Below are 17,634 nucleotides of genomic sequence, written 5' to 3'. Positions count from 1 at the left end.
ACTGATGAGCATGGGGTTGAGAGCAGGCTTCTGGGAATATCCTCTCCACAAATGTTACTCTATAATATAAACCCTATATCTAAGATTCAGGCACTATTACAAAGACAAAGAGAAAATCATAAGAGTCAAAGGAACAGGACATCTGCTGTAAATTGTATCTTCTGAGAATGACAGAAAAGCCACACCCTCAAAAATCTGTTCAATTATACTTGCCTAAATAAGACCTAATATAGACAAGAATGGTTGGCATGCCAGCATAAAAGGAGGTATATGGCCCTATTCCTTAATTAATAGCCACAGAAATTAATCCCATCTCAGAAATGGACAAGTAGACTTACTCAAAGGTAAGTCTTTCATAAGATATCCCACCCTAAGTTGTCATTGTTTAACACACACATATATATAAACAACCCTAAAGGGACTTATCAGATTGTGTTTATAAATTTATATGTATGAGTATGTTGAGTCACAATAATAACTGTACAATAAGAAACTATGAACTTAAGACTGACTGGGTGTACTCAGATAAAGTTGAAAAGAGTAAAGGGAGAAGGGAATTAGTATATACAGTACTCATATAAAGTTCTCAAAGAATAAAAAAAAGTATAAGTTAGAGAGACAATAAGTAAGAAGGAGGGATCTAAGGGGAGACATGGATCTCTGTGGTTAGTGGACATAATATAGATATCTTGGGTGAACTGGGGTGGGTGGGAATGAGAACAAGGGAGATCACATGAGGAAGGATGTAGGGAGAAGTACTGGGAGACACAAGTGGGATTGGAGAACATTTCAGGGGTGAGGTAGAAGTCAAAAGCAATGGAAACTCCGAGGAATCTAAGAAGGTGAACCCAGCTAAGACTCTTAGTAATGAGGGGTGAATGAATGGGCCATCTCCTGTAACTTGTAACCTGGCAATTCACAAAAGTCTCCACCTACAATTTGTCTTGCCTGAGGGATGTGCTGGGGAAAGGAAATTATGAGAGGAGCCAACCAATTGGTCAAGCTTGACACCTATGCCATGAGAGGGTATCCACTCCCTAGATGGCCAGAAAGCAGAGACTGGATAGCTCAGAGACCTAATGTTGAATCAAATATGTCCAGCAAAAAAAATAGAAAAAAGAAAATGAAAGGAAAAGAAGAAAGAGGAAAGAAAAGGAAAAGGGAAAGAAAAAAACAATTCCTAATGGTATTCTGCTATACTCATATACAAGAGCCTAGCACAATTTTTGGCAGAGAAGCTTCATCTAGCAATTGATAGAAACTGATGGAAAAATGTAGAGACCCACAGTCAAATATTAGGTGGAGCTTGGGGAATCCTACTGAAGGTGGGGAGGAAGGATTATTGGAGCAAGAGAGGTCAAGGACACCACAGGAAAATGTTCCACAAAATCAATTTACCTGGACTCATAGGGCTCACAGAGACTCAATCAGTAATCAGAAAGTCTGCAGAGGTATGGTCTAGGCCTTTTGCATAGATGTTATAGTTGTATAGTTTGGTCTTTTTGTGGGGCTCTTTACTATGAGCTTGGGGTAGGGAGCGGTCTTTATGATGCTTTTGACTGCATTGGGCCCCTTTTTCACCTACTGGGTTGCCTCATTCAGCTTCAATACAAGGGGAGGGGCCAAGACTTATTGCAACTTGACATGTCATATTTGTCTGATATCCCTGTGATGCCTGCCCTGTTCTGAAAAGAAATGGTGGAGGAATGGATGGCAAATGGCAGAAACAGGGAGGAGAGGAAAGAAGGGAAACTGCATTCAGGATATAAAACATGAAAAAAAATATTTTAAAAACTATATTTACAAAAGGAAGAAAACTAGAAGTTCATCCAATATTCTTACTCTTTATAAGAAATCAAAGAGAGGAGGCCATTATCACAGCTATCACAGAAACTGATGACCGCAAAATAACAAGAAATCACAGAAATCTGTCTAGCACAGGTTAAAGTTATTTACGTTGTCCTTCTCTCACAATAAAACCTAATGTAGGTGCCAATATCTGCATTTTCCAGATAGTTTTAGAGAATTTCTTATTAAAATTCTACTTGAAACAACAGAAACCAAGGAAATCCAAAAATTCATCAGATCCTGCTACAAAAGACTATAGTCAACAAAACTAGAGAATCTGGATGAAATGGACAATTTTCTAGACAGATACCAGGTACCAAAGTTAAATCAGGATCAGATAAACCATCTAAGTAGTCCCATAACCCCTAAAGAAATAGAAGCAGTCATTAATAGTCTCCTGACCAAAAACACCCAGGACCAGATGGGTTTAGTGCAGAATTATATCAGACCTTCAAAGACCTAATACTAATACTATTCAAACTATTCCACAGAATAGAAACAGAAGGAACACTACCCAGTTCGTTATATGAAGCCACAATGACACTTATACCTAAACCACATAAAGACTCAACAAGAAAAGGGAACTTCAGACCAATTTCCCTTACGAACACCGATGCAAAAATACTCAATAAAATTCTTGCCAAACACATCCAAGGACACATCAAAAGAATCATCCATCATAATTAAGTAGGCTTTATCCCAGGGATGCAGGGATGGTTCAATATATGAAAATCCATCAACATATTCCACTACATAAACAAATTCAAAGAAAAAAAAACCACATGTTCATTTCATCAGATGCTGAAAAAGCATTTGACAAAATCCAACACCAAATGGCTGAGAAGTAACTAAAGAAATGTTCAACATCCTTACTCATCAGGGAAATGCAAATCAAAACAACCCTGAGATTCCACCTCACACCAGTCAGAATGGCTAAGATCAAAAACTCAGATGATAGCAGATGCTGATGAGGATGTGGAGAAAGAGAAACACTCCTCCATTGCTGGTGGGATTGCAAGCTGGTACAATCACTCTGGAAATCAGTTTGGAGGTTCCTCAGAAAACTGGACATAGTATTATTACTTGAGGATCCAGCTCTACCACTCTTGGGTGTATACCCAACAGATGCTCCAATGTATAACAAGGACACATGCTCCACTGGGTTCATAGCAGTCTTATTTGTAATAGGCAGGAGCTGGAAACAGCACAGAAGTTTCTCAACAGAGGAATTGATACAGAAAATGTATCAATGGAGTACTACGTTACTACTACTTTACACAATGGAGTACTACTCAGCTGGTAAAAACAATGACTTCATAAAATTCCTAGACAAATGGAAAGAACTAGAAAATATCATTCTGAGTGAGGTAACCCAATCACAAAAGAACACACATGGTATGCATCACTAATAAGTGGATATTAGTCTAAAAGCTCCAAATTACCAAGATACAATTCACAGATCACATGAAGCTCAAGAAGAAGGAAGACCAAATTGTGGGTGCTTCAGTGCTTCTTAGGAAAACAAAATACTCACAGGGCAAATATGGAGATAAAGTATAGAGTAGAGACTGAAGGAAAGGCCATCCAGTGACTAACCCACAGGGAGATTCATCCCATATACAGTCACTAAACTCATACACTCTTGTGGATGCCAAGAAGTGTATGCTGAAAGGAGTCTGATATGGCTGTCTCCTGAGAGGTCCTGCAAGATACAGGACAATACAGATACAAATACAGAGAAGGAAGTTAGCAGACAATCATTGAACTGAGCAGGGGTTCCCCAATAGAGGAGTTATAGAAAGGACCAATGGAGTTGAAGGGGGTTGTAACCCCCACAGGAAGAACAACAATATCAACCAGCCAGTCCCCCAAGAGCTCCCAGGGACTAAGCCATCAATAAAGGAGTGCACATGGCTCCAGCTGCATACATTGCAGAGGATGGCTTTGTCATGCATCAACAGGAGGAGAGGTCCTTAGTCCTATGAAGGCTTGATAGATGGCCCAGTGTAAGATAAATGAGGGCAGGGGAGGTGGGGGTGGGTGGGTGTGTGGAGGAACACCCTCATAGAAGCAGGGGGAGGAAGGATGGGATAGGGAGTTTCTGGGGGACGGCAAACCGGGAAAGGGGATAACACTTGAAATGTAAAGAAAATATCCAATAAAAAGGTGGGGGGGAACAAAATACCCACAGGAGAACATACAGAGACAAAACGTGGAACAGAAGGAAAGGCCATGCAGAGACTGCCCCACCTGGGGATCCATCCCATATACAGACACCAAACAAAGACCCTACTGTGGATGCCAAGAAGGCTTGCTGACAGGAGTCTGATATAGTTGTGTCCTGAGAGGCTCTTCCATAGCCTGACAAATACAGAGGTGGATGCTTACAGCCAACCATTGGACTGAGCACAGGGTCCCCAATGAAGGAGTTAGAGAAAGGACTGAAGGAGCCGAAGGGGTAGCAATGCCAAAACAGAAACAACAATATCAACCAACCAGACCCCTCAGAGCTCCCAGGGACTAAACTACCAACCAAAGAGTACACATAGAGGGACCCATGGCTTCAGCTACTTAAGTAGTAGAGGATGGCCTTGTCAGACATCAATGGGGCAAGAGGCCCTTGGTCCTGTGAAGGCTTTATGACCCAGTTTGAGAGAATACCAGGATGAGGAAGCAGGAGTCGGTGGGTGGGTGGAAGAACATCCTCATAGAAGCAGGGGGAGGGGGAATGGGAATGAGTTTTTCAGAGGGGAAAATAGGAAAGGAGATACCATTTGAAATGGAAACAAAAAATATCTAATAAAAAATTCACAATATCTACTTGAATATATTTTATATTTTTAATTTAATATGTTTAATAATTTACCTTCTTTATATTTATTCTAGTGAATACCTGTATACATGGACACTAATATATAATTTGTTATTATATTTAAATATATGCTATATGTAACATACATACACATACAAATATACAAATTTATCAGCTTAGGAGACTTATGTAATTTTTCATGATACAAAGTATGTAGTATATTATATATTAAGATAGAAAGTTACAGCAATGAAGGGTATAGATGGATATATTGTTATGAAAAGTTTTTGTTTCTCCCTCTTATGTGTCTTCTTCATCACATCTTTGACACTATCAAATTTTAAATTCATTGTCACTATTCACACATTTAAATTATCTATTGTGTGGAAATGTACTATTATTACTATTCTTTAGTTATAAATGCTGTTTCACATTTATAATTAATGCTAAGAACCTATAATGCACATGGCCTTGAACCAGACATTAGATCATTCAGATGAATGTCTTTACAGGAATGAACACTTCTTCTTACAGGAATGAACACTTCTTCTTCTTCTTCTTCTTCTTCTTCTTCTTCTTCTTCTTCTTCTTCTTCTTCTTCTTCTTCTTCTTCTTCTTCTTCTTCTTCTTCTTCTTCTTCTTCTTCTTCTTCTTCTTCTTCTTCTCCTTCTTCTTTCTTTTCCGTCTTCTTTCTTCTCCTTCTTCTTTCTCCTCCTTCTTCTTTCTTGTTCTTCTTTTTCTCCTCCTCCTCCTCCTTGACATTTTGTTTTCTGGTTATTTGATCTTTTAAAGATTTCAAATTTATAAGAATTTAGGAATTAAATGACCAAAAACTGGAGGTTATTCTTTATTATATGTTTCAGGTTAACCTTTATTCCAAATTATATAATTTAAATATTTTTCTTTTGGGGTAAACTTAACCATTTAATGTTATAGACTTATTTTAATATGTTTCTTTGCAAAAATAAAAATTGTATTGCTCTCAACTAAGAAAATTTTGAAATAATTGGTCCATATTGATATGAATTTAGGCAAGTATTTTATAAAGTAGGACCAATATCTTTGACTGGTCCAACTGTGGACATATTTTCAAATATTTGTTTAAAAAAAAGCAAATATCTTTCTTTAAATAATTTCCTAGTTGTTACTTTTTTTTTTCTTTTTCCATTTTTTATTAGGTATTTACCTCATTTACATTTCCAATGCTATACCAAAAGTCCCCCATACCCACCCACCCCCACTCCCCTGCCCACCCACTCCCCCTTTTTGGCCCTGGTGTTCCCCTGTACTGGGGCATATAAAGTTTGCAAGTCCAATGGGCCTCTCTTTCCAGTGATGGCCGACTAGGCCATCTTTTGATATATGTGCAGCTAGAGTCAAGAGCTCCGGGGTACTGGTTAGTTCATAATGTTGTTCCACCTATAGGGTTGCAGATCCCTTTAGCTCCTTGGCTACTTTCTCTAGCTCCTCCATTGGGAGCCCTATGATCCATCCATTAGCTGACTGTGAGCATCCACTTCTGTGTTTGCTAGGCCCCGGCATAGTCTCACAAGAGACAGCTACATCTGGGTCCTTTCAATAAAATCTTGCTAGTGTATGCAATGGTGTCAGCGTTTGGATGCTGATTATGGGGTGGATCCCTGGATATGGCAGTCTCTACATGGTCCATCCTTTCATCTCAGCTCCAAACTTTGTCTCTGTAACTCCTTCCATGGGTGTTTTGTTCCCAAATCTAAGGAGGGGCATAGTGTCCACACTTCAGTCTTCATTCTTCTTGAGTTTCATGTGTTTAGCAAATTATATCTTATATCTTGGGTATCCTAGGTTTGGGGCTAATATCCACTTATCAGTGAGTACATATTGTGTGAGTTTCTTTGTGAATGTGTTACCTCACTCAGGATGATGCCCTCCAGGTCAATCCATTTGGCTAGGAATTTCATAAATTCATTCTTTTTAATAGCTGAGTAGTACTCCATTGTGTAGATGTACCACATTTTCTGTATCCATTCCTCTGTTGAGGGGCATCTAGGTTCTTTCCAGCTTCTGGCTATTATAAATAAGGCTGCTATGAACATAGTGGAGCATGTGTCCTTCTTACCAGTTGGGGCATCTTCTGGATATATGCCCAGGAGAGGTATTGCTGGATCCTCCGGTAGTACTATGTCCAGTTTTCTGAGGAACCGCCAGACTGATTTCCAGAGTGGTTGTACAAGCCTGCACTCCCACCAACAATGGAGGAGTGTTCCTCTTTCTCCACATCCATGCCAGCATCTGCTGTCACCTGAATTTTTGATCTTAGCCATTCTGACTGGTGTGAGGTTGAATCTCAGGGTTGTTTTGATTTGCATTTCCCTGATGATTAAGGATGTTGAACATTTTTTCAGGTGCTTCTCTGCCATTCGGTATTCCTCAGGTGAGAATTCTTTGTTCAGTTCTGAGCCCCATTTTTTAATGGGGTTATTTGATTTTCTGAAGTCCACCTTCTTGTGTTCTTTATATATGTTGGATATTAGTCCCCTATCTGATTTAGGATAGGTAAAGATCCTTTCCCAATCTGTTGGTGGCCTTTTTGTCTTATTGACGGTGTCTTTTGCCTTGTAGAAACTTTGGAGTTTCATTAGGTCCCATTTGTCAATTCTCGATCTTACAGCACAAGCCATTGCTGTTCTGTCCAGGAAGTTTTCCCCTGTGCCCATATCTTCAAGGCTTTTCCCCACTTTCTCCTCTATAAGTTTCAGTGTCTCTGGTTTTATGTGAAGTTCCTTGATCCACTTAGATTTGACCTTAGTACAAGGAGATAAGTATGGATAGATTCGCATTCTTCTACACGATAACAACCAGTTGTGCCAGCACCAATTGTTGAAAATGCTGTCTTTCTTCCACTGGATGGTTTTAACTCCCTTGTCGAAGAACAAGTGACCATAGGTGTGTGGGTTCATTTCTGGGTCTTCAATTCTATTCCATTGGTCTACTTGTCTGTCTCTATACCAGTACCATGCAGTTTTTATCACAATTGCTCTGTAGTAAAGCTTTAGGTCTGGCATGGTGATTCCGCCAGAAGTTCTTTTATCCTTGAGAAGACTTTTTGCTATCCTAGGTTTTTTGTTATTCCAGACAAATTTGCAAATTGCTCCTTCCAATTCGTTGAAGAATTGAGTTGGAATTTTGATGGGGATTGCATTGAATCTGTAGATTGCTTTTGGCAAGATATCCATTTTTACAATGTTGATCCTGCCAATCCATGAGCATGGGAGATCTTTCCATCTTCTGAGATCTTCCTTAATTTCTTTCTTCAGAGATTTGAAGTTTTTATCATACAGATCTTTCACTTCCTTAGTTAGAGTCATGCCAAGATATTTTATATTATTTGTGACTATTGAGAAGGGTGTTGTTTCCCTAATTTCTTTCTCAGCCTGTTTATTCCTTGTATAGAGAAAGGCCATTGACTTGTTTGAGTTTATTTTATATCCAGCTACTTCACCGAAGCTGTTTATCAGGTTTAGGAGTTCTCTGGTGGAATTTTTAGGGTCACTTATATATACTATCATATCATCTGCAAAAAGTGATATTTTGACTTCCTCTTTTCCAATTTGTATCCCCTTGATCTCCTTTTGTTGTCGAATTGCTCTGGCTAATACTTCAAGTACTATGTTGAAAAGGTAGGGAGAAAGTGGGCAGCCTTGTCTAGTTCCTGATTTTAGTGGGATTGCTTCCAGCTTCTCTCCATTTACTTTGATGTTGGCTACTGGTTTGCTGTAGATTGCTTTTATCATGTTTAGGTATGGGCCTTGAATTCCTGATCTTTCCAAAACTTTTATCATGAATGGGTGTTGGATCTTGACAAATGCTTTTTCTGCATCTAACGAGATGATCATGTGGTTTTTGTCTTTGAGTTTGTTTATATAATGGATTACATTGAAGGATTTTCGTATATTAAACCATCCCTGCATCCCTGGAATAAAACCTACTTGGTCAGAATGGATGATTGCTTTAATGTGTTCTTGGATTCGGTTAGCGAGAATTTTATTGAGGGTTTTTGCATCGATATTCATAAGAGAAATTGGTCTGAAGTTCTCTATCTTTGTTGGGTCTTTCTGTGGTTTATGTATCAGAGCAATAGTGGCTTCATAAAATGAGTTGGGTAGAGTACCTTCTACTTCTATTTTGTGAAATAGTTTGTGCAGAACTGGAATTAGATCTTCTTTGAAGGTCTGATAGAACTCTGCACTAAACCCATCTGGTCCTGGGCTTTTTTTGGTTGGGAGACTATTAATAACTGCTTCTATTTCTTTAGGTGATATGGGACTGTTTAGATGATCAACTTGATCCTGATTCAACTTTGGTATCTGGTATCTGTCCAGAAATTTGTCTATTTCGTCCAGGTTTTCCAGTTTTGTTGAGTATAGCCTTTTGTAGAAGGATCTGATGGTGTTTTGGATTTCTTCAGGATCTGTTGTTATGTCTCCCTTTTCATTTCTGATTTTGTTAATTAGGATTTTGTCCCTGTGCCCTTTAGTGAGTCTAGCTAAGGGTTTATCTATCTTGTTGATTTTCTCAAAGAACCAACTCCTCGTTTGGTTAATTCTTTGAATAGTTCTTCTTGTTTCCACTTGGTTGATTTCACCCCTGAGTTTGATTATTTCCTGCCGTCTACTCCTCTTGGGTGAATTTGCTTCCTTTTTTTCTAGGGCTTTTAGATATGTTGTCAAGCTGCTAGTATGTGCTGTCTCCCGTTTCTTCTTGGAGGCACTCAGAGCTATGAGTTTCCCTCTTAGAAATGCTTTCATTGTGTCCCATAGGTTTGGGTACGTTGTGGCTTCATTTTCATTAAACTCTAAAAAGTCTTTAATTTCTTTCTTTATTCCTTCCTTGACCAAGGTATCATTGAGAAGAGTGTTGTTCAGTTTCCACGTGAATGTTGGCTTTCCATTATTTATGTTGTTATTGAAAATCAGTCTTAGGCCATGGTGGTCTGATAGGATACATGGGACAATTTCAATATTTTTGTATCTGTTGAGGCCTGTTTTGTGACCAATTATATGGTCAATTTTGGAGAAGGTCCCGTGAGGTGCTGAGAAGAAGGTATATCCTTTTGTTTTAGGATAAAATGTTCTATAGATATCTGTTAAATCCATTTGTTTCATAACTTCTGTTAGTTTCACTGTGTGTCTGTTTAGTTTCTTTTTCCACGATCTGTCCATTGATGAAAGTGGTGTGTTGAAGTCTCCCACTATTATTGTGTGAGGTGCAATGTGTGCTTTGAGCTTTACTAAAGTGTCTTTAATGAATGTGGCTGCCCTTGCATTTGGAGCGTAGATATTCAGAATTGAGAGTTCCTCTTGGAGGATTTTACCTTTGATGAGTATGAAGTGTCCCTCCTTGTCTTTTTTGATAACTTTGGGTTGGAAGTCGATTTTATCCGATATTAGAATGGCTACTCCATCTTGTTTCTTCAAACCATTTGCTTGGAAAATTGTTTTCCAGCTTTTCACTCTGAGGTAGTGTCTGTCTTTTTCCCTGAGATGGGTTTCCTGTAAGCAGCAGAATGTTGGGTCCTGTTTGTGTAGCCAGTCTGTTAGTCTATGTCTTTTTATTCGGGAATTGAGTCCATTGATATTAAGAGATATTAAGGAAAAGTAATTGTTGCTTCCTTTTATTTTTGTTGTTAGAGTTGGCATTCTGTTCTTGTGGCTGTCTTCTTTTTGGTTTGTTGAATGATTACTTTCTTGGTTGTTCTAGGGCGTGATTTCCGTCCTTGTATTGCTTCTTTTCTGTTATTATCCTTTGAAGGGCTGGATTCGTTGGAAGATATTGTGTGAATTTGTTTTTGTCGTGGAATACTTTGGTTTCTCCATCTATGGTAATTGAGAGTTTTGGTGGGTATAGTAGCCTGGGCTGGCATTTGTGTTCTCTTAGTGTCTGTATAACATCTGTCCAGGCTCTTCTGGCTTTCATAGTCTCTGGTGAAAAGTCTGGTGTAATTCTGATAGGCCTTCCTTTATATGTTACTTGACCTTTCTCCCTTACTGCTTTTAATATTCTATCTTTATTTAGTGCATTTGTTGTTCTGATTATTATGTGTCAGGAGGAATTTCTTTTCTGGTCCAGTCTATTTGGAGTTCTGTAGGCTTCTTGTATGATCATGGGCATCTCTTTTTTTATGTTTGGGAAGTTTTCTTCTATTATTTTGTTGAAGATATTAGCTGGCCCTTTAAGTTGAAAATCTTCATTCTCATCAATTCCTATTATCCGTAGGTTTGGTCTTGTCATTGTGTCCTGCATTACCTGGATGTTTTGAGTTAGGATCCTTTTGCATTTTGTATTTTCTTTGACTGTTGTGTTGATGTTCTCTGTGGAATCTTCTGTACCTGAGATTCTCTCTTCCATTTCTTGTATTCTGTTGCTGATGCTCGCATCTATGGTTCCAGATCTCTTTCCTAGGGTTTCTATCTCCAGCGTTGCCTCGCTTTGGGTTTTCTTTATTGTGTCTACTTCCCCTTTTAGTTCTAGTATGGTTTTGTTCATTTCCATCACCTGTTTGGATGTGTTTTCCTGTTTTTCTTTAATGATTTCTACCTGTTTGGCTGTGTTTTCCTGCTTTTCTTTAAGGGCCTGTAACTCTTTAGCAGTGCTCTCCTGTAATTCTTTAAGTGACTTATGAAAGTCCTTCTTGATGTCCTCTATCATCATCATGAGAAATGTTTTTAAATCTGGGTCTAGATTTTCGGTTGTGTTGGGGTGCCCAGGACTAGGTGGGGTGGGAGTGCTGCATTCTGATGATGGTGAGTGGTCTTGATTTCTGTTAGTAGGATTCTTACGTTTGCCTTTCGCCATCTGGTAATCTCTGAAGCTAGCTGTTTTAGTTGTCACTGTTAAGAGTTTGTTCTTCAGGTGACTCTGTTAGCCTTTATAAGCAGACCTGGAGGGTAGCACTCTCCTTAGTTTCAGTGGGCAGAGTATTCTCTGCAGGCAAGGTCTCTTCTTGCAGGGCAGGTACCCAGATATCTGGTGTTCGAACCAGACTCCTGGCAGAAGTTGTGTTCCACTCACTAGAGGTCTTAGTATCTCGTGTGGAATCCTGTGTGGGCCCTTGCGGGTGTCAGGCGACTCCGCTGGCAAGGTAGCCCGGGGCTCGAGTGGAGTGGAAGGGGTTTGTGCCCCAGATCAAGCCCGGGTAGCCTGCTTCCCTATGTACCGCAGTTTCAGGTTCTGTGCGATTGGATTGGGGCAGGCGCTGTGTTCCACTCACCAGAGGTCTTAGGATCCCGTGGGGAGTCCCGTGTGGGCCCTTGCGGGTGTTGGGCAAGACTCTGCTGGCAAGGTAGCTCGGGGCTCGATAGTTGTTACTTTTTAACAAAATTAGAGAGACCTCATGTCTAACTGTCACAAATAAAAGATAGGCAAGTTTATATCAATCATATTCAGTCTAACAGCCATATAAAATAACAGTAGAATTAAATTTTCAGTCTTTTAAAAATAGATTTACTTATTTTTATGTTTATAAGTGCTTTTGCACAGGCAGGTATGTGCACTACATATGTGCCGAGTGTTCACATAGGCTAGAGGAGGGTGTCAGATTCTTTCCCTCCAACAGAACTGGAACTTTTAGGTAGTTTTAAGCTGTCTTGAGGGTACCAGGAATCAGCCCCAGGCCATCTCAAGAGCAACAAGTGTTCTTAAACACTGAATCATCAATTCAGCTCCTGCAACTGAGATTTCTTTACGACGACGACAATGATGATGATGATGATCTTCTGGGATCTACAGTGGTAATGAGAAACCCACATACATTCCCATTCTTCTCAGTCCGAGGAAAAGTTAAAATGCACACATTCTAGAATTTAGAAGCAGTAATTCTAGTTGGGAAGAAGAAATAATGTTTTGCTTTAATGACATAGTACTACAGTATAAATAAAAGGCGTGTATAACTTTGCAGTAGTTAAGTTTTGGAACACTTGGAAATAGAAAGTAAATGAGACAAACCAGATTCAAAATCATAAATCGCTATGCAGATGCCTGACAATGTGTTTTCTTCAAGTCACAATACCTCAAGGGAGACTTTTCTTTTGCATGAATAATATCTATTGACTTTGCTTCCTTCCAAGGTGCTACTATGACTGATGGCCTGGTTGAGCTGTTGCATGGCTGACAACGACACAAAATTTCAGAAGCAATGTTTATCTTCCTGTTCTCCAAGTAAGTATTTCTTTTATGTGGATTCAGTTTTCGTTTACCACAGAAGTAACTGGAGAGTACAGCAGACTTTCCCAAACTCTCATGCAAAAAAGGCTGCCGTGATTCAGAATCACAGCACCTGTGTTATAGGCTTCTATTGGTTTTCAATAACATAATTCCAAATATAGCTTAAGATCAAGAATTGATAAATGGGACCTCATGAAACTGGAAAGTGTCTGTAAGGCAAAAGACATAGCCAATAAGATAAATAGGCAACCTACAAATTGGGAAAATATCTTCACTAACTCCACATCCAATAGAGGGCTAATATCCAAAATATATAAAGAACTCAAGAAACCTACCACCACAAAACCAAACAACCCAGTCAAAAAATGGGGTATAGAACTAAACCAAGAATTCACAACAGAGGATACTCGAATGACTGAGAAACACCTAAAGAAATAGTCAACCTCCTTAGTCATCAGGCAAATGCAAATCAAAACCACTCTGAGATTCCACCTCATACCAATTAGAATGGCTAAGGTCAAAACTCAAGGCAAGAGCACATGTTGGTGAGGATGTGGAGAAAGAGGAACACTCCTCCATTGCTGATGGGATTGCAAACTGGTACAACCCCTCTGGAAGTCAATCTGAACATTAGTGTTATTAAATCTTTCCATAAATAACCCAGTGTAGACAAATGTCGAGGCAAGAAAACAGAGACAACCCCTATTATTGTAAATAGCAGGAAAACAAGCTAGTTGTTTAGATTAATTATTTAGAATTTAATTATTTAGAAATAAATTGAGAGGCAAAGAAAAGGACACTAAAAGAGAACATGAGCTCATTTACCTAAAATTTAAGACATTCCAATGATGTCAAGGGTGAGTGACTTAATTTCACACTTACAGTGGCATTATGTGGAGGCTCAGCCAATCACCTCTGACACTGCTTTAATTACACTGCTGACACAGGACACAGAACCCAGAACCTCAAAGGAATGCTGCTGCTTTTGACTGCCAGAGCCTCCTGCAATCTTGCCTCATCACCTGCGGCCTTCCCAGAGGTTCCTGTCACCAGTTGATGTTCTGTGCTAGTCATTAGCTAGGTGATTGGTTAGAAGAAACCCGAGATGGTTTCATGTTGATAAAAAAAAAAGTTATTTCTTTTAGTTATATTATTTCCATTTTTACTATAGGTTTTGATATTGATTATTGAAATGCCATCAAAAAATTAAGATAAAAGAATGACAGGAGAGTAGGAAGAGGAATTTTAGAAGGAATAAACTTTAAGAGACTCAAGATTTTAGAGTGTTCACTAGTGATCCTGAGTAACAGTTGGCAGGTAAACGTACAGGACAGCCAGTTAGCATTTAACGTTATAAAAGGTTTCCTTATACTAAAATGTATTGTTCACATGAAATTAATATTTTATACCCTAAATTTACCAATTCTGTGCCTGAGGGCATGGTATTATTTTCCTTATTCTATTTAATGTTATTTCATATTATAATATGTCATATAGATCATATAACAGGTTTTATTAGTGTTGAACATTTTATATTACCAAGTTAATTTTAAAATAAATAAGAGAATTCATATTTAGAAGCATTTTAAATTTACAAATAATTTCCCAAATAGTGTTTTAAGACATTTATCAATGATATGAGATGTGCGTAATTAATGTTATACTTCTAATTTTATAAAAGTGATGCATGACATTTAAATAATTTTAAATGTTAAATCATATTCTCAGTTAGGTATTCTTTTCTTGATCTTCATGAAGTTATTTTAGCTCAGTGTCTCAATCACCAAAATGAAAGCTTAAAGTAGACACAAAGGGTGAATTTAATCAAAAAGAAACTTAAGGAGCCAAACTGAATTCTATTTTACTTTACTGCTCTTAGTGTTTATGTGTAAGAGAGTGAGTGTACATGCACATATGTGTGTGGTATGTGTCTATGTGTGCTCTGAAGAATGCATTGCTATCCTTTGCAGCTGGAGTTAAAACACTCCTAGGACATCTGTCTTGTTAAGTGGGTGTTAGAATAGGAATTCCTGAGACATCATGATTGCCGGGCAAGCGTGCTTAGATATTGAGTCTTCTCTCCAGCTCTCAACCTAACTTTTAAAGAGAAGAGAACAATTTCTACTTACAATGCCTAAAATAATATAATATATCTAAGGCATATTAGTTGATCACTTACATACCTTCAACTTTAGGACTTTTTCAGAGGCCACAGGCATAAAGCTACATGTTTAGTGTGTGAAAGCATAAAAAACACTGTCCAACTGTGAACATGCTGCCTAAGAGGACGATGCTGATTTTTGAAAAGAAAGAAGAACAAAACCTTGAATTACTCAGCACTTCCACTAAATGCTGCTAATGAGACATAAACTTCACAGTGCTAACTAGTGTTACATTTAAGTTACCTAAAAGATCCTGTCTCTGTGATTTTACTAATCACCTTGTTACATAGATAGGGACAGAGTTAAAGGCATGCATATACACATATACATATATATGCATATGCACACAGAGGATATAAATATATGCATTCCATACAATGCATTTAAACACATATGTGAAGTATGTAATAAATATGCAAATATGTGCATACTAATTACTCAAGTACTTCAAACAATGATGAATAACCATTTAACGACAAACTTTTAAAAATATAATCCTTACAATTTCTACAGTAAAACGATCCACATGTATTTTGTATGATTCTATGGGGAATTTTGTATGATGAATCTTTGTCATGTTTAGGCATTAGGAATCAAAACTCTCAAGGAGACCTAGGGATGCTACTCCTATTTCCTTCTGGCCTATTTCTGATAATATAAGTCAGAGATCCTATCCTCTATTTCAAAGTGTAAACAGACTGAGTAATCTGACCTATGTAGTACACAGTCATTTTCATATCAGTACAGATAATTTTATAAACACGTATTGTTCCTAAAATGTGAAAGTTCTTGCTACCTCTAAAACTTAGAAAGAAAATATTTGCAAGGTTTCACCCCATTTCAGGTTCATTCTTCAGCAAACTTTCAAAAATAATGTATGTAGAGTTGCACCCCTGGTACGGGTCTGCAAAGATTACTCATTTCAGGTTAGTTTTATTTGGATAGGATTTTGATTAAAGAAACTGATTCTCCATTTGACAAACTTTCCTTTGTGTAATCATTTCATGTTCATCTGAATTTATCAGGATAAAGACTTGGTTTAAATTTTTATGAACTACTTTAATGTCGGTCATTTTTCTTATTGGGTTAACGTGTCTTTCCTTCTGTTTCTTAAGTAGATGGCTTCTGGATACTGAATAAACACAGAGGACTCTCTCCATCTTCTCAGGATTTATAATGAGAATATTCTGTCTGATCAGGTGCATGCACCCCGCTGTCATTTGCAGCCTGACCAATAGGTCAGGGGTGATGTGAGCTGGCTCAGGAATGCATACAAATTACATCCTCTTGTCTGTCGGTTTTGTTGACTGGTTCTCCTCAGGGTCATGGCTATCTTAAGTAGCAGCCTGAAGGATAAAGTGTGCCCTGTCTGAGCTGTAAAACTTTGACTGTGGACCAATTGTATCTGACATACAGCAGCATGAGGTTTGGTTTAGCCTTTGGATTCTGAACAAATCACTGGCTATCAATGGCCAATAGTGACATGCAGTTTACCAAATCTTTCCTACTTGCTGACAGCTCAACATAGTGAAGACAAGGACTGTTTGTGAGTTAAGAAGTTTGTCTTTTAAAATATACTCCATGTGATTATTTTACATGAAAGTGAAACAACCACATTTTAAATAATAAAAAGTTAAAGCACCTTGCATTAAGACTGCAAAAAGCAACATCTAGATTTCAAAAGTATGGAATTCATTAGGCATCTGAAAACATAAAAGGCTGTTAAATATTTTAATAGTATTTTTGTTATATTTATTTAATGTGAATTTATACTTCAGTTCCTTTCACTGACATGCGTTTAAACATGCCTGAACATATTAAATATATAAAGTTCAGTGCCTTTCCAATGTCACTCCACCAAACATCAAATTTGTTAATGCCAGATCCAGTTAGACTTCATGTATAGTCTGATCTGTTAATTAAACAATGTTCACATAATTTAAAAAATACATTTGAATTCCCTCTTTTTTTGTAAATTATTTTATTTATTTACATCCCAAATGCTGCCCTGCTCTCCAGCCCCTCCTCCCAGAGTTCTTCCCCCATCCATGCCTCCTCTTTATCTCTGAGAGGGTGACACTACTGGGCATCCCCACCCTGGGGCATCAAGTTTCTACATCCTCTCCCACTGAGTCTAAACCAGACAACACTCTGCCACATGAGTGCCTGGGGCCTCAGCCCAGCACCTTTGTTTTTTGGAAGATGGCTTGGTCTCTAGGAGCTCTCAGGTATCCAGATTAGTTGACACTGTTGGTCTTTCTGTGAGCTTTTAGGAGCACTGTTAAGTTCCTAATATGAGATCTTTCCAATTTCTTTATGAAGGCACTTAGTGCTCTGAATTGTCCTCTTAATACTGATTTCACTGAGTCTCATAGGTTTGAGTACATTATGCCTTCTTTTTCATTGAATTCTATAAAGTCTTTAATTTCTTTCTTTCTTTTTTTCCCTGGTCAAGTTACCATTGAGTTTTCAGCTTCCATGAATGTGTGGGCTTTCTGTTGTTTTTGTTGTTATTGTAGTCCAGTCTTAGTCCATGGTCATCTCATAGAATGCATAGGATAATTTCAGTCTTGTCTATGTGGAAGCTTGTTTTGTGTCTATATGGTCAAT

The 17,634-nt window shown here is 38.2% G+C and overlaps 1 long non-coding RNA gene across 2 annotated transcripts in view; it reads left to right on the top strand.

Moving 5' to 3' along the window:
• Gm42262 (predicted gene, 42262) overlaps positions 1–17,634 on the top strand; it is a 66,508-nt gene that overhangs the window by 16,093 nt on the left and 32,781 nt on the right. For both annotated transcript variants that reach the window (NR_166393.1, NR_166394.1), the window contains exon 2: positions 12,766–12,856. This is a non-coding gene — a long non-coding RNA (predicted gene, 42262). The remainder of the gene's footprint in view (positions 1–12,765; positions 12,857–17,634) is intronic.

The sequence above is a fragment of the Mus musculus genome, chromosome 4 (genome assembly GCF_000001635.26).
Source record: "Mus musculus strain C57BL/6J chromosome 4, GRCm38.p6 C57BL/6J".
Classification (NCBI taxonomy): Eukaryota; Metazoa; Chordata; class Mammalia; order Rodentia; family Muridae; genus Mus; species Mus musculus.
Note: the sequence above shows the minus strand (reverse complement) of the source record. Positions and strands in the feature narration are given on the sequence as shown.